Source organism: Talpa occidentalis, unplaced genomic scaffold, assembly GCF_014898055.3.
Source record: "Talpa occidentalis isolate TD23 unplaced genomic scaffold, MPIMG_talOcc4v2.1, whole genome shotgun sequence".
Lineage (NCBI taxonomy): Eukaryota > Metazoa > Chordata > Mammalia > Eulipotyphla > Talpidae > Talpa > Talpa occidentalis.
The window spans coordinates 34,979,520-35,000,797 of NW_026555331.1; the positions used below are offsets into that span (position 1 = coordinate 34,979,520).

The 21,278-nt window shown below is 41.2% G+C and overlaps 1 pseudogene; it reads right to left on the reverse strand.

Moving 5' to 3' along the window:
- Positions 1–3,637: 3,637 nt before the first annotated feature.
- On the reverse strand, positions 3,638–4,015 carry LOC119249533 (peptidyl-prolyl cis-trans isomerase A-like; annotated as a pseudogene).
- Between the last annotated feature and the right edge of the window lie 17,263 nt (positions 4,016–21,278).

Consider the following 21,278-nt stretch of genomic DNA (forward strand, 5'->3'; position numbering starts at 1 on the left):
CTTTGACTTGGTTGCAACAGCTTAACTAGTTCCCTCAATAATTCATGAGTTAAAATGAAATTTTTGAGATGTGTTTATTTTATAACTGTACAAGAGTCATGATTATACAGTTTTGTTAAAAATTATTTTCTAATAGTTATCATTAGCGGTTAACTTCTCTTCCATTTTATGCCCAGTATTGAGTTTCACATCTTTCTGATGGATGTGTTTCATTTGTTTCTTTGTATTTAGAGCAATCAATCTATACTAAAAATACAGCTATTTCTAGTAATCACAACTATATTAAAGATGTTATAAACCTAGGGGAAAAAAAAGATGAAGGGAGAATTTAAACCTGGAGGGAGAATTCCATTTAGGGCAATAGAGGAAAGATTAAGAATTTTAAAAATTATGCTATGGATAACACGTTATCACCAATTAACATTTATTGAACTTTTATTATTTGCTAGCATTTAAGTTTAATTTTTTTTTATAATTATGAGCACATGAAAATATTTCCCATCTAATTTCTTTTTTTTTTTCTTAAGATTTAAGATTAAGAGACTTCACCAGAGCCAGAGCGGGGAGCAGAGCAGGCAGAGGGACCGAGGTACACTGCTGAGGGGAGCAGCAGGCGGCAGGAGAGGTCTGCGTGCCATGTGGGACCCTCCTCCGGTGGCCAGGGAGCAGCCGGGGATCGAACTGGCACTGCAGAGGCCGCGGGCAGCTTCGCAACCCAGCGCTCAACCGCTGCGCCACCGGGGAAGCCCCCATCTAATTTCTTGATACCAAAACCAATATGTTTGAAATATGCATACATTTTTTATGCAGTCAGGGTTATAATCAAGGCAGAAGCTCAGTGCTGAGCCAAAGGATTAACAATGTAAGTAACCACAGAAGCACAATTTGTTTAACTTAGCTTTTAGCTCAGTATGTCCTCTTTAAGTATATGATTCCCTGGTTATTATAACTGATCCAATTGTATAATTGTAGATGAAGTGTAATAACATTTCTTCTCAAACTTTAACCCAATAAAGATTGTCCTTTGGTTGACTACTATATTTTAAAGAATTATGCCTTATTTCACAATATTGCTCCATCTCTAAATTTTTCCATGGCCTCTTAATTAAGTAATAAGTTTCAATCCTTATGTTAAAAGTCAGGCTGGCCTGTTGCCTTTTACATGGCACATTGAGTATCTAAAATGTCTGAAAGAGTCTATACTAGATCACAGCTAGCTAATCCTTCCTGGACAAGAATACTCCACACATTCTCTCTTCCTTCTCCAAGTTTCCTAGGGATCAACTGACTTCTCAGTTCACTTTCTTCTATTACATGTTTTGCATTATATATATGTATATAATATATGTGTATAGTATATGTACATAATATGTATATACTTACACATAGAGAAATCTGGAAATAAAAGCAAAAGTAGGAAAAAAAGTCATGTAAAAACCTGTAATTCAGTTACTGATCGTATTTTGGTATTTTCTTCCACCTTTTTTCTGTGCATAGACTTTTTGCATGTTTTACATATTGCCTATACTGTATCATTTGATTAACCTATCATAGTCATAAACATTTTCATACGCCATTATTTTACTTATTTTGACACACTTAATGACAGTCTACTTTGGCTACCCTGTAGGCAGTTGCTAAAATTACAGAGTGAACAAATAGGTTTCACATCCTCAAAAAGCTTATTCTTTAGTAGTAAAGACTTTCAAGCAAAGATCATCACAAATAAATATAATTACAAAATATGATAATTGCTATTGTATTAATAAGGATATAACTCCACCTACTAAACTAATATACAAAATTATAGTAACAAAAAAGATAAGACATGTATTCCTCTTTCAAGTAGCAATTCGAGTATAAATCTAGAATTGCTTGGAGTATCCAAGGTTCCGAGGGACCCAGGCCCTCTCAGTCTGGTTGCTCCACCATCTGAGAATATAGCTCTCACCTGTTATCCAAGATGGCCCACGGCTAGATCCACATACCAGCCAGCAGCAGTTGTGAAGGGCAAGAGGCAAGGTGCCCTTCTCTCTAAGCCATGACTTCCAACCATTTTTGTACCATGGTATATGGCAATATATATGCTTCTGTAAGCATGCCACAATAGTAAGTAAGCTCTAGGAGTAAGCCTAACTTCAGATTTCAAGTAGTAATGAACATAAGCAATGTTTTAGATGTCTGCAAAAACTGTTTATGATATGAAAGTATTTGTAATTTCTCTTGGTGGCAATATTACAGTTACTACTAATACTTTTTGCCTTTTTGCCTATATTCATAATTAAAGCAAATGCTAAATTTCAGTTAGTGAAAATACAGATGTCATTTTATTTTTTTCGTTCAAGTTCACAGACACAATGAACTCTCTCTCTCTCAGCTTCCTTGGGTCAAGAAACTTCCTGCTTTAAAGGCACAACTCAGAATTTGTACATGTTACATCTGCTCATAACCCTTAAGTCAAAACTTAGTTTTCTACAAAGAAGACCTAAGAATTAGTCTTTATTCCAGGTAGCCATGTGCTCAGTTAAAAAACAGGAGTCCAGAGCCTTCCTGGTGGCACAGGGGGTTAAGCGTCAGCACTGTGAAGCAATCCACAGCTACTGCAACATGAGTTTGATCCCCAGCAAGGGAGGTGACCCATGGTGCAGCAGACCTCTCCTGTCTTGCCCGCTGCTCCCCTCAGCAGTGTATTTCAGTAGATCTGCCTGTTCTGCTTCCCACTCTGTCTCTGGTGAATCCTCTCACCTCTGTACCTCTGGCCTGCACCCCAGCTCTTGTTTGCATAAATAAATGAATCTTTAAAAAAAACAAAAAACCCAGGAGTCCTATTATATTTGAAAGTAAAGAGAATGGATTTTAGGGAACCCCAAAAAGAACCAGATTCTTTTAAAGAGTTTAATAGGAATTTCTAATCCAATTTAAGATATCAGTAAAAGTATATGAGAAAGTGACAGTTAAACTGAGATCTGAAATGTAGTTATTAATAATTGTAATAATATCTGTTGCTAATTGAATACTTACCATGTGTCGGGCATTGTTCTAGTATGCTATAAGTATTAATTCAGTCTCACAACAACCATATCCCATTTAGGATAACTGTTCAGGATTCGTTTGTTTGTTTGTTGTTTATTTCTTTTTTTTTTTTTTTTATATAGAGGCATGTTTTATTTATTTATTTGTTTGTTTGTTTTGTTTATACATGCACTGGGTACAGTCAGAAGCGCGGGAGGGTGAGAGAATTCACCAGAGCCAGAGTGGGGAGCAGAGCAGGCAGAAGGACCGAAGTACACTGCTGAGGGGAGCAGCGGGCGGCAGGAGAGGTCTGCGCGCCATGTGGGACCCTCCTCTGGTGGCCGGGGAACACCCGGGGATCGAACCGGCGCTGCAGAGGCCATGGGCAGCTTTGCAACCCAGCGCTCAACCGCTGCGCCACCAGGGAGGCCCTGTTTGTTGTTTATTTCATAATCATAAACTTAACTCTGCAATCCAGCTAGACTTTGAAGGAGAGAAGGAAAATTTGGAACCCAAAGAACTATAGGCAGAGCATAAATATTATAGGCTATTTCAAACAGGTGGGCATAAAGGGGTGTGCTCCTGAGCTACAGAAGGAATGGTCTGGTGGTTAAGATAAAACAGATCAAATGTAATAGATTTGTCCACGGTCAGCAATGGTGTCTTGCCGGTCTGACCAGTCCCGGACCCAAAGCACTCCATGAATTCCACAATATTCATGCCCCCTGTCACCTTGCAAAAGACCAAATGCTTGCCATCCAACCTCTCAGTCTTGGCAGTGCAAATAAAAAACTGGAAACCATTTGTGTTGCTTCCTACATTAGCCGTTGACAAGACTGTGGGACCTATATGCTTCAGGATGAAAAGCTCATCAAAATTTTCCCCATAGATGAACTTGCCACCAGTGCCATTCTGGTGTGTGAAGTCACCACCCTGGCACATAAATCCTGCATAATTCTATAAAAGGAGGAACCTTTAAACAAAGTCCTTTCTCCCCAGTGCTCAGAGCATGAAAGTTTCTACTGTCTTTGAAATTTTGTCTGCAAACATCTCAAAGATGGCTCAAGAGCTCCCCTTTGGCAGCAATGTCAAACACAGTGAGGTTCACCGTGACAGCCTCGCAGGACTTCTGATGATGGCAGCTTCTGAAAGTCCTGCATCCCTGAAAACCCCTTAATCTTGGGCAAACCAGATAATACAGTAGTTATTATCCCCATCATACAGAAAAGGAGAACAAGGTATGGAAAAGTAAGTAATTTGCCTAAAGATACACAGCTAGTATATTGGCAAAGACAGGATCTACACCTAGGAAGGCTGCACCACAATGCATCCTCTTAACTACTGCTTAAATTTACCCAGGAACTCCTAAAGTGCCACAGACTAGATGACTTGACCAACAGAAATTTACTTTTTCACCGTTCTGGTGTCCACGACCAGGATGTCTGCAGGTTGATTTCTACTGAGCCCTCTTTCCTTCACTTGTAGATGGCTGCTTTTTCCCTGTATCTTCACATAGTCTTCCCTCTGTGTATCTCTGTGCTTAGTCTCATCTTTTATAAGAACACCAGTAATATTGGACTAGAGCCCATGCTAATCATTAAGGCAGTTTACCTTAATTACCTCTTTAAAGACCTTATCTCCAAATAACAGTCATATTCTAAAGTAGTGGAGGTTAGGACTTTAATATTTGAATTTGGGGGGAGGGACACAATTTAACCCTTAATGACTACTATTTTTTACTGCCAGGCAAAATGTGAATGGAGGGGTAATGTTCAACAAGAAGGAACTGCAGGGCCTTCCCGGTGGCGCAGCGGTTGAGCGCTGGGTTGAGATGCTGCCTGCGGCCTCTGCAGCTCCGGTTCGATCCCCGGCTGCTCTCCGGCTACCAGAGGAGGGTCCCACATGGCGCGCAGACCTCTCCTGCTGCCCGCTGCTCCCCTCAGCAGTGCACCTCGGTCTTTCTGCCTGCTCTGCTCCCCGCTCTGGCTCTGGTGAATTCTCTCACCCTCCCGCGCTTCTGACTGTACCCAGTGTTTGTATAAATAAATAAAAATAAATCTTAAAAATAAATAAAAAAATAAATAAATCACATGATGGTATCTCCTATTTAAAAAAAAAAAAAAAGAGGGAACTGCAAGTGCATAAAAGTCAGTAAAGGGTTTAGCACATTAAAAGGACAGAATGGAAACTGTGTGATGGGCACTTACTGAGTGTGCAGGAGGGTGGCCCATGTGAGGCTGAGAGCTAAGCAGGGACCAAATGATGTGACATTTTGCAGGCCAAGTTTGAGGATTTTACCTTAGATATAGATGTGAAGCCACTGAAGAAGAAAGTAAAGCAAGGATTTGACATAACCTGAATTTTAAAAGACAACTCTGGTGTCTGTTTGAAAAATAGATTGGAAGCAGGGAGACCAGCTTATAGCTAGAGACCAGGTGAGATTGTAGGTGACTTGGATAGGTATAGAAGTGGCGATGGAGAAAAGTGGGCAGATATCAGGTATATGGTGAAGTAACACCAAGGGAACTTGCTGCAGACAAGAAAGGAGTAGGGAAGGGAACTGCCTGCTTCTTCCTTTCTGGCAAAACCCTTTTAATGCATGAAACCCTCCCCTCTCCTACAGAGGATGGGCATCATCCTCAGCTCACAGAAGTACATCTAATGAGTGAACCAAGCATGGTATTTCTTTTATTTTTTTTTTTATAGAGGCATGTTTTATTTATTTATTTATTTGTTTGTTTTGTTTATACATGCACTGGGTACAGTCAGAAGCGCGGGAGGGTGAGAGAATTCACCAGAGCCAGAGCGGGGAGCAGAGCAGGCAGAAGGACCGAAGTACACTGCTGAGGGGAGCAGCGGGCGGCAGGAGAGGTCTGCGCGCCATGCGGGACCCTCCTCCGGTGGCCGGGGAGCAGCCGGGGATCGAACCGGCACCGCAGAGGCCGCGGGCAGCTTCGCAACCCAGCGCTCAACCGCTGCGCCACTGGGGAGGCCCATAAAGCATGGTATTTCCACATTTATCACCAGTGGATGGTACAGGACAGCGCATGTTTCCCTACTGTGGCCTATGATCCTTCTGGAAAAGTCCACTGTGGCGATTCTGAGAATGTTTGCCTTGCTGCTTATAAGATATTCTTGCCAAAAAGGTTTAACATACACTTAATTAAGCATCCACATCTAATTTTAAAGTTTATAAGAAATAAAATTCAAGAAGAAAATAAGTGACACCATGAGGAAATCAGGTAAATTTCAAAGAAAAACTCAGTTTCAAGAAAACAAATTAGGGTAATGGTCTATACTCAAAGAGATAAAAAAAAATATGAAACCAAATGCTAAATATGAAATTTGCTTGGATTCTGGTTTGGAGAGTATAAAAAGCATTATGGGGACAAATAAGGAAATTTGAGCTTTGAAAATTAAGTATTATTAGGGAATTACTGATAATTTTCCTTAAGTATGATGCTATTGTGATTTATAGGAGATATCTTTTTTTTTTTTTTTTTTTTTTTTTTTTTTTTTATAGAGGCATGCTTTATTTATTTGTTTGCTGGTTTGTTTGTTTGTTTTGTTTATACATGCACTGGGTACAGTCAGAAGCGCGGGAGGGTGAGAGAATTCACCAGAGCCAGAGCGGGGAGCAGAGCAGGCAGAAGGACCGAAGTACACTGCTGAGGGGAGCAGCGGGCGGCAGGAGAGGTCTGCACGCCATGTGGGACCCTCCTCTGGTGGCCGGGGAGCAGCCGGGGATCGAACCGGCGCCGCAGAGGCCGCGGGCAGCTTCGCAACCCAGCGCTCAACCGCTGCGCCACCGGGGAGGCCCAGGAGATATCTTTATTCTTAGGAAATACAAAGTGAATTATTTAGGGGTAAAGTGTCATGATGTCTGCAACTTGATTTCAACAGATACAGAAATTTTTCCTAAAACCCTTATATAGTCTATATCTTACGCGGAGTGAAGGAGAGAGACTAAGCAATTATAGCATGTGGGAAAATATTATCAATTGTTGGATCTAGGTGCAAGGTTTTCAGTGTGTTTAAAATTTTTCAGAATTTTAGACAAGAAGGGGGCCAGAGAAACATGGGAAGGGAAGTAGTATACTTCTTCTTCCTCTGGATATTATCTTTTCTGAATGTGACTTAGACACCATCTTACATCATGAGGGAGTCTAGCTGGAGGATTTAGGTGAAATGCTGATGTGGCTCTGAGTTTCTGCTGACTTGAGTATGTAGATGAATTTTCAACCACTGGAACGGCCTTTCTTCAGAACGTTTCGTTATATGAAATAATCCATATTCCTTGAAGCCATTATCTCTAGTGGAAATGAGAAATAGAATTATCAGGGAGCTAGCAGGAAATTCAGGAGACTTGGTAGTATGGATATGAATCACACAAGTCATATACCATTGGTTCTCTGCTCTTTAAAATTATTATAGCATGAACTCTCCCGTATCATTAAGATTTATTTATAGACACTTTCATTTAATATTTTTGAACAGATAATATATTCCTATGGCCAATTAAGTATTGCCATATTTTTTTTTGCAACTGCTCTCATCAAGAAGTAGAATCTGTTTCCTTCCCTTTGAATCTGAACTGTCTTTATGATATTCTTTGACCAATATAACAAAAGTGACATCGTGCAAGTTCTGTAGCCTACACCTCAGGAACCTTGCAGCTTCCACTTTCCTCCTATTGAGCACTTCTCTGAGGCTGCCATCTAAGGAAATTGTTCTAATCTATCAAAGGGTAAGAGGTCACATGAAGGAGAACCTGCAAGAGCCAAGACCAGCTGCAGACATATGAATGAGACTATGTGGACCTCCAAGTCTACCAGATCACCCAGCTGAATGCCACCACATGACTGAGACCAGCTAAACAAACAGAAGAACCCCCAACCAAACCACAGAACCAGGACAAATAATAAATCATTGTTGCTAGTATCATCAAGCTTTGGAGCTACTAATTATTAATGAAATTTCCATGGTGCAAAAATGTTTAAATATAAAAATATACAAGTGAGAATGCAAAGAAAATTTTAGGCCATGTTCATAGCAGCATTATTCAAAACACAAAATGGTGGAAATACTGGTTTTTTTCCTAATTATTTGCTATGACAAGCAGTGCCCAGTTATTGACTTTGTGCATCATTTTTGCATGCAAATGCATAAATAAATTCCCAGAAGTAGAATTTCTGGGTCAAAGACTACATAAAATTGTCATTTTGATAGATGCAATTAAGTTTCCTTCCTAGAAGTTCTGTTATTTTATGCTCCTATTAGTTGTTTATTATGAAAGTACCCAATTCTGAAGAGTCTTGCCAAAAGGGTGTGTTATCAAATTTGGGGAATTTTGACAAGTGGATAAACTAAAAAGTAGCAAGACAATATGGTTTTATTTTGCATTTTTCTTATTTTGAGTGAAGATCGGAATATTTTCATAGTTTTAGAGTAGCTTTTATAGCTTTTTCTATCAACTGTCATCTCAGACGTTTTGCCCACTTTTCTATCAGTTGCAGGTCTTCTATATTGATTTTTTTTTTTTTTTTTCACATTTTTTTTTTTTTTCCAAATAGAGGCATGTTTTATTTATTTATTTGTTTGTTTTGTTTATACAGGCACTGGGTACAGTCAGAAGCGCGGGAGGGTGAGAGAATTCACCAGAGCCAGAGCGGGGAGCAGAGCAGGCAGAAGGACCGAAGCACACTGCTGAGGGGAGCAGCGGGCGGCAGGAGAGGTCTGCGCGCCATGTGGGACCCTCCCCCGGTGGCCGGGGAGCAGCCGGGGATCGAATCGGCGCCTCAGAGGCCGCGGGCAGCTTCGCAACCCAGCGCTCAACCGCTGCGCCACCGGGGAGGCCCTCTTCTATATTGATTTCTGAGAGCTCTATATACATGAGAGAAACTAGCTCAGTGGGATAGAGATTACAATATTTCTCTCCGTTTGCCTTGGTTTTGATTTTTATTGTGGAATCTTGCTATGTAGTAATTTTGTGATATGTTTTTATATAGTCAAACTCACCAGTATTTACTGTGATGGCTTTTGGATTTTTAAACACTTCGAAAAGGGCTTCCCCTTTTTTCAATTTTTAAAAGAATTTTTTTTCTTTGTTTTCTTCTAGTACTTCTGGTTTCTTATACAGTTTCAATTTTTACATTTCTTTTTCCATTTTTTGGAGAAGGTAAATGTTATGAAGACATGGAGTCAACCATTTTATTTACATTGATCTAGTCTTATCATTTCTTCAGGAGTTCGCCTTTTTTCCTTGCATGTATTTTGTATTTATACTGTTTTATTTGTTCCTCTCTTAATGTTCTAGAACCACAATCTTAAGAGTGGTTCACTCTTGAGGCTTTAAAATATATCTGGTAGGGGCCTCCCTGGTGGCGTATCGGTTGAGCGCTGGGTTGCAAACCTGCCCGCAGCCTCTGCAGTGCCAGTTCAATCCCTGGCTGCTCCCCGGCCACCAGAGGAGGGTCCACATGGCGCGCAGACCTCTCCTGCCGCCCGCTGCTCCCCTCAGCAGTGTACTTCGGTCCTTCTGCCTGCTCTGCTCCCTGCTCTGGCTCTGGTGAATTTTCTCACCCTCCCGCGCTTCTGACTGTACCCAGTGCTTGTATAAATAAATAAATAAATCTTTAAAAAAATAAAATAAATAAAATATATCTGGTAGTACTAAGTCCTTTCTGATTGCCTTTTTCCTCTCTAGAATTTTTCTGGCCATTCTTTTGACTTTTAGGGTCAGTTTTTCTACTGAGGTATTTTTATTGGAATTATGTAAAATTTACACCTAACTCATGAAAAATATCTACTTAATATATTAAGCCCTCATAAACATTTCTATAACATTATAACTCATTGATAGATGTAACACCATCAGTTTAACTATACTTTTATTATTCAATTCTTATAATTTCCCCAATTTTTGACTGTACACATTATTCTTAAGTAAACCTTTATTATTGAGTCTTATGCATATCTGTAGTTATTACCTTATGAATTCCTAGATATAAAATCACTAGTCAAAAGACTGAACTTCTAAGCTATCAGACATTACCAAAATTCTTACCAAAGAGAAATTTTGTCCTCCCACAAACTCTGGATGAAAATGAAAAAATTTTAAGTCTGTTTAATAGGCTTGCTACTCTCTTTAATAGACAAAAAGTGATATTTCACTTCTACTTTTTATTTATTTGATTATTAGTAGAATAGAACATTTTCTATTTATCTCATATTTGAATTTAATTTTCAGTGATTCTTAACATCATCCTTACACATTTTCTTGTTAAAAACATAGTCATTGAGTTCAAAATATAATATTTTTCTTATTTTAATCTGATGATCTTAATGCTTTTCTTTTTGACCTGTATGAGCTTTTATATATTAAGACTATCAAATGTATTAAGCCTTTGTTATATTTGTGTCAACTATTTTTCCAGTTTTTTATTAACTTTTACTTATTTACAACATGTTATTTTGTCTTCTTTTATTTTTAAATATGTACATACTCACTGAATAAATTAAGTAATACGGAAACACAATAAAAATGTTCTCTCTTCCTCACTCCACTCACTCCTACTGCTAAGGGAGTCTGCTGGTATTTCAAAATTTTAAGTTTTTTTGTTGTCAAATTATAGAACTTTCCCTGTATTAATTTATTACATTTGTTTATGCTTATGAAGACCTTTCCCAAACAGAAAGCGGAGATGGAGGGGAACTGGAGTATGGAGAAACCACTACGTAGGCTATTGAAGTGGTGTGGGCCACATATTATTGTGGCTTGGACTGAGATGGTAGCAGTGGAGATGGAAAAAAAAGGACAGACCAATATATAATTTGGAGGTTTAACTTATGGGAGGTGGAAGTACCAGGTAGTGAAAAAAAGAATAAAAGAAATGATAGTTATGCTTTTGGCATAAGCAACAGGTGGAATGGGGGTATCTTTATTATTTTCCTTTGCTGAGGAATGTGAAGTCTTAATGAAGTGATTTTTTTTTTTTTTTTTATGAAGTGATAGTTTGGTGCTTAGTACTTTCCCAGTGATACTTATTAACATATGACCAGCTTTAACAAGACCCTTAAATATAGCCTGACACATCTCTCAACTCGCTGTGGCTGCCCTTGGTTTTTATTTTTGACCTGCCATGTTTTAATGTACCTGCCTACTTTGTAGAAATGTGCTTTTGGGGTTTACAAATTGTTCTTGAGTTTGTCCTGTTCTCTCTTTGATGACTCCTTCCTGGGTACTAATATGGGCCAGTGTTTTCCATTCCTCAGTCAGTGGGTCATAAAAACAGAGTGGGGAAGTACTCCTTAGTACTTTTAGCAGTTATCAGATTGTCATGCAGTGAGGGCCCTCAGGCAGTTCCTGAGCACTGGTACTATGTAACCTAAACCCTTACCTTTTATTTCAATATAGGGGTCATCAAATGAAAAACTGGTTTGTGAATGTGTGGCCTGGAATAGCTAGTTTGGAACTAATCAGTGAAAACAGAGTTGGCTTGTTGTTGTTGTTGTTGTCTTTATTGTACAAAACAGCACCCAGTGAAGCTCCTGGGCCTCCATGAACTCCCTAAACAAATTCAGACGACATCATTGCAGAACATCGAAGCAGCCGCAGAGTGCCTGCTATAGGGAAAGAAACAAAGGTCATTGCCACCAACCCCCTACTGTAGCCTCACAACCACTCTGATGCCTTCCTTAGACTGCTTTCCCTTGATGACTCAGAGAACATGTTTCTGACTTCCTGCCAAAAGGACACAAACTGAGTTGTTTTTCTGCAAGTGGCTTTGTGTGGAGCTATGCTATGCACATGTTCCCTCCTGAATCTTCTAGCAACCAGTAACACTTGCCAACAAGGGAAAAGGTTCACTAGAGTTAGAAATGTAGTCTGTGGTCTTGGAACAGCCTTTCAGGGCAAAACTAACTGATCCTTCTAGGGAACTAAACATTCTAGATCTTTGAAAATTAGATTCTACCTGATCCACAATTCTATTGCGTAACCAAAGGTCACACCTGCAGCCAAATTAAATATGTTTGTCACTAGAGATATTTCCATCTGGCAAACAAAATACTAGGGATTATGCTGCTCCCTCTTCCTGGAATGTCCTTGAGTGCTATATCTTCAAGGAGGCATTTGGCCACAATCCCAAATCCACAGCCTTTGACTAGCCACCTACTGCTCCACAGACTCCCAAGAAAGCTACACAGGGGGACAGTCCTGGCAAATGAAGTTTATTACACTGCTGAGTTTGTCTAGATCACTTCAAAGGCAAAAAGAGACAAAAGAAAACAAACCAAACAAAAATGGTGACCAAAGACCTAGATCAAAGTGAGGAAGCTGCAACTTAGACTTTCCTGAAGTTGGGGGTACAGGAAGTGACCCTTGAGCTTGTGCTTGTCACTAAAAATCCTGATGCCCTTCTCTCACCTCATGGACCTCATCCTGTGAGCCCAAATTCAAATGCCTTTTCCTTTTTGAATTTTCCTTGACTTCAGTTCCATCCAAGAAAAATGAGTGATTTCTTCATTTGTGATCCCTATAGCAATTTGCGTGTGTTTCTCTTTGATTACTAAGTCTGTTTGTGGTGATCTTTTATATGGCCCTCTTCCCAGTCTCCAAAGGTAGGTTCTGTTTTATTCCTCTTTTTATTTTCAGTGCCTGGCTGAGTGCCCGGTTTAGGGAGTATTGTTCAGAAAGCCATTGTCTTGGCACTGGACACAAGGCACCTGGTTATACAGTTTGTGTACTGAACAAATGTGCCCAGCCAAGGGGGCAAGTGGAACTAGTGTGGGCTGGTTTGAGGCATCTTTGAGGAAAGGGAGCTTTTCTCTTTGCAGAAAGGCACAAGTTTGTAGGGCTGCATGAACCCAGAGGAAACATTTCCTGTTTTGCACTACAATGGTATATAAATGTGAATCTTCCAACCGGAATTGCAAATCAGACCCAGCAACTCTAACAATGGCAGAATGTGAAGACATTCAAGCTGAAAGGAATAGGTTCCCTTGTGAAAAGTTTCTACTGCTCATCTAATAGTCAGACATGGTAGTTATGTGATTTTTTGAGTACTTGCTATCAATTATGAGTATGGAGTACTTGAATGTGTTGTGCTTTTCAATGTAACATACATATCCTCAATTACTATTTTTAAGAATACATACAAATAGACCATTTTAGCCTTGAAGGAAAGCTAGTCATCTCAACATTTTTGAGCACTTAGTACTGGCTATATGCTTGGTATGAACTAGACTCTATGAATTGTGATAAAATTAGCAAGTGTCAGGTTTTCATTTGCTAAAACCATGTCTACCATACGATTCTAAGAACACAATCAGAAACAATAAGAGGCAAAGAGGTCACATGTGAGTACAATTGCAGTTTTATCCATTTGCCCTTTGGCTTCCTCTGTGGTCTTATATTGCCACTTTTTCAGTGCAGAAGCTGTCTTCTCTTTAGTTTTGTTATTTTCTTCTATGTTCCTACCCATCTAGTACAAAATGACCATTTGCTATTTTGGGACTATCATTACGAAATGTTCCATATTCTTAATCCACAAAATCCTTTGTCAGAGAGTAAGGGAGATTGATGGCAAGACCTGTCTTATTTGTCATGTGGTTTTAGTGAGTTGCCTTGCACAAATTTTGAATCAGAACTAAAAAACCAAAGCTTGAAAATAGTGTGCTTTATTTATATATGTGTGTATGTATGTATGTATGTATGTATATATTGTATGGGAGATGATCCTAGGTTATCCCCATAATAATGCCATTCTAACATAGGAGAGAAGAAGATGCCATTGCGGCATTGTACCAAAAACTGCAAATACCTAAGCCACAGTCCCTAGGTCAGGTTCCCATAGAGGCAGAGCATGTCTGTGATCATCACCCCTTCACTCTTTATGTGTGTTTGTAAAAGGAGATTATTTGGAGCTTTTAAGATTGTGATATCATTCCTTTTTCTTTTTAAATTTATTTATTTGTTTGTTTGTTTGTTTGTTTATGCAAGCACTGGGTACAGTCAGAAGCGTGGGAGGGTGAGAGAATTCACCAGAGCCAGAGCGGGGAACAGAACAGGCAGACTGACGAAATACACTACGTGCCATGTGTGACCCTCTCTGGCTGCCAGGGATGGAACCTGCGCTGCAGAGGCTACGGGCAGCTTTGCAGCCCAGTACACAACCGCTGCACCACCAGGGGAGGCCCTATCATTCCTTTTCATCTTTTTTTTTCCCCCTTCATCTCTTCTTGTTCCTTCTCTTCCTCTTTTCTCTTTTGGCATTCACATCGGGTTGACATCCACTTTTCCAATATTAGCTCATTATAATTTATATTAAATGATCATCTTTACATTTGTATTTTTATCCAGATGTCTGAGATACACACTCCTTTCCCACCCCAACTCACCTTCCTTCCAGGTATTTTCTTATCTGCCCCATGTTGCTAGATTGGGAGCAGTTTGAGGAAAGGAAACAAGCCCAGACTTGCTTGTTTGAATCAGTTGGCTTGATCATATAGAAAGTAGTTAAATGAAAGTTAGTAAATGAAGACATTAATGAATAAATCAACAGAAGGTAATGAGAAGTAGCAAGAAAACTTCATCTGTGATATTTCATTTATTTAAAAATAGCAAAACAAACATTTAGAAACATTTAGAAACAAAAATTAGAACATTTTCTAAATCAGGGTGGCGGATATGTGAGTATACATTATCTTAGTCTCCATACTATTTTTGACATTTGAAAATTTCTATATAATTGAAAAAACTAACATGTATGATGGAAACTTTGCAGTATGACAAAATGTTTTTCTTCAAGTATCTCATTTAATTAGGGAATTGTTCTGTTAGGGGAACAGGATGTTCTGAGCTAATCCCATACAGGCTTTGTGGACTCCACCCCCACTCCAGACCAAAGTCATCAAGACATTGGGAAAGACAAATCCCGTCACCACCAAAGGGAAGGTGGCTTGGACCTGAGGGTGGAGTTAAGCAGCCAGGTTGGGTATAAAAACCAAACACGTGGGCCTTGGGGTCTCTCCCTCTGTCGCTTGCCTCCTGGCTTCACGGCTCCTGGCTTGTGGCCAGCTCTCAGAGTGCCATTTGGGATTCCTGATCGGCGGATCGGGTAGGATGCATTTAAAACTTTGTCTCCCATTTTTCTCCCTGAGCTGTACATTTCCTCATTTGCCCTTCCCTTGTAAATAAACCTTTTATTAACCTTTCTTGTGTGCCTGCAGTAGAGTATTGACAAGTCCTTTTTTTTTTTTTTTTTTTTTTTTTTAAAGATTTATTTATTTATTTATACAAGCACTGGGTAACAGTCAGAAGCGCGGGAGGGTGAGAGAATTCACCAGAGCCAGAGCGGGGAGCAGAGCAGGCAGAAGGACCGAAGTACACTGCTGAGGGGAGCAGCGGGCGGCAGGAGAGGTCTGCGCACCATGTGGGACCCTCCTCCGGTGGCCGGGGAGCAGCCGGGGATCGAACCGGCGCCGCAGAGGCCGCAGGCAGCTTCGCAACCCAGCGCTCAACCGCTGCGCCACTGGGGAGGCCCTGATAAGTCCTTTTAAGCGCGCGAGTGAGGACCCACAGTCAGGCACCCCGTTTTGTATCAGGGCTGCCCTATAACACTTCTAAGTACACAAGATTACAGAAATCCATTGGCCTATACATTTTTTGAAACTCATTGGTTATATGTAAACAAAAAAATCAGCAAATAACTGAAGCAAGTTACATGTAAAATAAAATCTGCTTAACAGAAAAAAGTAGATACTTTACTGGTGACAATGATAATGTCATTTACCAATGCCCACACAAAGCCAGTAAATCCCTACATAGTCTAACCTTATCTCCTCCCACTTTTTCCCACTTCACTCACTCTACATCAAGAACCCTGACCTTGAGATGCTTACACTTGCAAGGCATGCTACAACCAGACAGATTTGCTTTGGCTCTTCCCACCTTTGTGTGTTCTACCTGGTTCCCTGCTTTACTTTATTCTGTTGTCTGTTCTCAGGTGAACTTCTCTCATCACCCCATCTAAAATCTTAATTTCCCTCTATTATTATTAGTGTCCTGGGCTGCCATAACAAGATACCACAAGTTGGGTACACAACAGAAATGTATTGTCTCACAATTCTGGATACTGAAGTCTGAGATCAAGGTATTGGCAGAGTTGGTTTCTTCTGAAGGCTGTAGGGAAAATTTGTTTCATGCCCTGCTCCCAGTTTCTGGTGTTTTGTAGGCCACGTTTGGCTTTCCTTGGCTGACAGATCCATCACCCAGAACTCTGCTTTATTTTCATGTTGTATTCTCCCTGTGTGCAAGTGTATCTTTGTCCAAATTCCCCCCTTTTATGAAAACAGTCATATTGGATTAGAGCCCATGCTAATAATCTCATCTTGATTTTCTACAAAGATCCTATTTCCAAGTAAGGTCACAAACAAAGGTACTGGGATTCAGCATCTTTTGGGGGACAATATAATGCAATCTATAACACCCCTTATGATGCCTCATTTTTCTTTGTAGTATGTATCACCATCTAATATAAACTTATGTTTTTATCAATTTAATAACTGCCTTCTTCAACTAAGATGTAAGTTTTATGAACATGTAGATATAATGCTATATCCACTGTATTTAAAACAGTCCCTACTATAGGGAGGTATGTAGTTAAAATTTGTTAAATGAATGAATACAAAAAAGGAAAATAAGTTCTCCTATTTGAAAATATTACATACTAAAATATGACTTCTTTTCACATAGTAGACTTTGAAGAAACAAAGGCTTCTCAGATGTCTTTAATGTATATATTTGGTCTAAATACTGGAGAGCGACCTAAAATCTCTATCACAAACAAACAAAATCCATTCCTTTGAAAATAAAAGGGAGGATAGATGTACGATGTACTGAGGAAGAATGGAATTTGGGAGTAGAAGGTTGAGAAGTGGTAGAAGTTGAATGAGGTTGAATAGTCAAAATCTAAAAAGTAGTGATCTTTTTTGCCTGATGTTATGAAAAAAATATGCCAGTGGCCATCAGTGTACATAGGTTTTTTTCATTACCCATTAATGTGAAAACAAATTTTCACAATTGTTTTCAGTAATAAGCTGCCGATATTAGAAGTGCCCCTTCTAACATTGTCTATGTATACCTTTATCAGGTTGCATTATCATTATCTTTCTTCTGAAGTCCCCATTGGAACATGAGCTGAGGAGCAGGAAGCTATCTTTGCTAACCCACAAACAGTTAAAAGACAAGTGGTAAATTAAAAGAATATTTGCAGCAAACACACTCAAAAACAAGTTAAGAGCGGGCCTCCCCGGTGGCGCAGCGGTTGAGCGCACTGGGTTGCGAAGCTGCCAGCAGCCTCTGTAGCGCTGGTTTGATCCCCGGTTGCTCCCTGGCTGCTCCCCGGCCACCGGAGGAAGGTCCCACATGTTGTGCAGACCTCTCCTGCCGCCCGCTGCTCCCCTCAGCAGTGTACTTCGGTCCCTCTGCCTGCTCTGCTCCCCGCTCTGGCTCTGGTGAATTCTCTCACCCTCCCGCACTTCTGACTCTACCCAGTGCTTGTATAAATAAATAAATCTTTAAAAAAAAAAAGTTAAGAGCTCTTACTTGCATAAGACTTTTATAAATCAATAAGAAGACAAATGACTCAGTGGATCAAAGAAAGTGAAGATTCTGTAAAAACATAACAGTTGTTCAATCTTGCCAGTACCCAGGAAAATGCAAGTTAAAATAATACCAAATTGAATTTTTGCCCATCTGTTTAACAAAAATTGAAAGATGGAGAACTTCCGGGCTGAAAAGAGTGTGGATGATCAGAGACTCTTACTTTGGGGCAGGGGCAGGGGGAAGGCAGATAGTGTGTTGAACTATGTGCTCAAATTCAAAATGCACTTGCCTTTTGACCTAAGAATCCCACATTTTAGGAATCTATCTTACAAAAAAGGCAATCTTCAAAATGATACGTATCAATAATTTCAATGCAGGAATTTCAATGTAGGATAGACCCAGTAGGAATGTTCATTTAGTTTTGAACAAATTATGAATATATTTCTTGAACTTCTGAGTTTGTGAAGTAAAATTCCTGCTTTCTACATAATTATTAATGAAATAGCACAACAAACATTTAGCAAATGTCAATTGGAAGCAAAGAATGACATGTGATTCCCTAAAATTCTGTTTTAGGAATTTAGCATAAATATTTAAGAAAAGGACCCTACTTCTACTACTCCCACCCAAAGCTAGTCTCCATATGTAAAATGTTAAATCCCAAAGGTGAATTTAGAAAGTGAGAGGTCAGAAGGACACCTGGGGGGGGGATTGGGCACACCCCATCTACCCAGGGTGTTAAAACTCTCAGCTTTTGCTCCTCGATTTCACTCTGTTCTCACCATCCCGAGTTGTTTCTGTCTGTAATAAGAATGGGAAAGTGCTATTTTTTTTTTAAAGATTTATTTATCTATACAAGCACTGGGTACAGTCAGACAGGCGCTGCAGAGGCTGTGGACAGCTTCGCAACCCAGCGTTCAACCGCTGCGCCACCGGGGAGGCCCGAAAGTGCTATTTAGAACAAGAATTCATCACAACCACTCTCATATTAAGGGAATGGCTTAATATTTTATACTCATGTTTAGGGGAAATAGCTGATAAGCCTCCTTGGGTTGTTTTTTTTTTTTAAGATTTATTTATTTATGCATACATTCAGCCAGAAGTGCTGGGGGGTGGGGATGAGAGGATTCACCAGAGACAGAGCGTAGAACAGAACAGGTGGATCTACTGAAATACACTGCTGAGGGGAGCAGCGGACGAGTCAGGAGAGGTCTGCTGTGCCATGTGGGTAGCTCCCTGGCCAGCTCAAACCGGTGCTGCAGAAGCTTCAGATAGCTTCATAGTGCTGTGCTTAACCTCTTGTGCCACCAGGGAGGCCCTGCCTTCTTGAGTTTTAAAGATGACTCCTCCCACTAGAAAAGCAGCATTCTTTTGCCCCCCCTGAATGCTCTGCATAACAAAGTGAGAAGAAGCTAGACTTTTCCTGAGGAAAAGGAGAAAGTGAGGTCAGGTAAACAGGAGAGATTTGAGGAAGCTCACCTAGAAATTTAGTGGAGGTGAGGCCAACACCTAGGGGCTAGATTCTCTGATGGCCCCACCAGTTTGCTTCCCTGCTGAGTGCAGCATGGTTGACTGACAGTTCGGGGCTCTTTGTGATTCTGCTTCAGCTTTTGAGAGGAGGACCCCACTTTCTAGGGCAGCTGCAGCAATGACTGAGGCAGTCAGTGGACTGAGGCCTAGACATTTCTGCCCCATAGAGGACTCCTTTAAAGTGCAAGCTGTGGTCTGATCTTTTGTTGTTTTAGCAAATCCTTTGTCAAGCTGTTATAGGGCAGCCCTGATACTGAACCGGTTGCCTGGCTGTGGGTCCTCACCCGCGCGCTTAGAAGGGACTTATTAATACTCCACTACAGGCACACACAAAAGGTTAATAAAAGGTTTATTTACAAGGGAAAGGTAAATGAGGAAAATGTACAACTCAGGGAGAAAATAGGGAAATAAAGTCTTTAATGCGTCCTACCCGATCCGCCGACCTGGAAACCCAAAGGCACTCTCAGAGCTGGCCGGACGCTGCAAGCTGCCGGAGAGCCAAAATGGGGGACCCCCCCCCAAAGCTTTATACCAACCTGGCTGCTTAACCCCACCCTCAGGTCCCAGCCACCTTCCCTTTGGTGTGGGGATGGGATTTGGAGTTCCCAGTGTCTTTGGCTTTGGCCTGGGGTGGGGGCGGAGTCCACAAAGCCTGTATGGAATTAGCTTTAGGACATCCTTTTCCCCCTAAGGAAGTGACCTGGGTCCATGGCTCCTCCACTCAAGCCAACTTCACTCCCCTTTTTCTTTACAGCTTGTACTTCCCCCAGAAACCTTTTCCTCCCCTTCCTCTCTCAGCTTCTGCTCCCCAGAGATCCCAACTGGTAAGTTAGAGACCCCTGATTTGCAGCCACTGAAGTTTTACACTAGTGGGATTAATTTTAAAAGACTGAAAAACATTTCACCGTTTAATTTCAAGTTTGGGAATGAAAACCGAGTAATTGCCAGTTTGTTCTCTGCCACACAGTCACCGTTTAACTTTAAAAGATGACTGGCCTTGTCTGAGTGAACAATTACAAATTCCTCCAGGAATTTAGTCCCTTTTTTTGTTCTTCTTCCTTTCTCTCCTCTCCCCTTCCCTCCCCTCTCTCTCTTCCTTTCTGTAAGGTAAGGTAAAAAGTATCAGGCTTTTCTGCCCTCCCACCATTAGGATAGATGAGGGAACCCTGTGGTCCCAAATGCATGCCTGATGGCGGGCACCTGAAGTGGGTACACCTGGGCTGAGAGACTGAGTTTATAAGGGCGGCGTCACCGTCAAGGGGACGCCAGCAGAAGCCATGAACAAACAGAAGCCGAGAGAGGAAGAGAAGCAGAGAGAAGGCCAGAGAGCCCAGATAGAGTGAGCATTTGCTGGGGGCTGGGAGGCCTGCCAGCTTCCCGGCCCCCCAACACCCCTATCTGCCATGTACCCGGTAAATCCCAATAAAAGCCTGAAAACCCACCAAGGTCTCCAGGACTCTCTCCTACTTTACCCGGTCTGCATGAGATCATAGAGATCCTGCTCCATGTCCATTCCTGCTGTTGTAGAGCAACCCCGATAGAAAATGGGGTGCCTGCCTGTGGGTCCTCACCCGCGCGCTTAAAAAGACTTATCAATGCTCTACTGCAGGCACACGCGAAAGGTTAATAAAAGGTTTATTTACGGGCCTCCCCGGTGGCGCAGCGGTTGAGCGCTGGGTTGCGAAGCTGCCGGCGACCTCTGCAGGGCCGGTTCGATCCCCGGCTGCTCCCCGGCCACCAGAGGAGGGTCCCACATGGCGCGCAGACCTCTCCTGCCGCCCGCTGCTCCCCTCAGCAGTGTACTTCGGTCCTTCTGCCTGCTCTGCTCCCCGCTCTGGCTCTGGTGAATTCTCTCACCCTCCCGCGCTTCTGACCGTACCCAGTGCATGTATAAACAAACAAACAAATAAATAAACATGCCTCTATTAAAAAAAAATGTTGTTATAAAAAAAAAAAAGGTTTATTTACAAGGGAAGGGGAAATGAGGAAATGTACAGCTCAGGGAGAAAAGTGGGAGACAAAGTTTTAAATGAGTCCTACCCGATCCGCCGATCAGGAATCCCAAAATGGCGCTCTGAGAGCTGGCCGCGAGCCAGGAGCCGTGAAGCCAGGAGGCGAGCGACAGCGA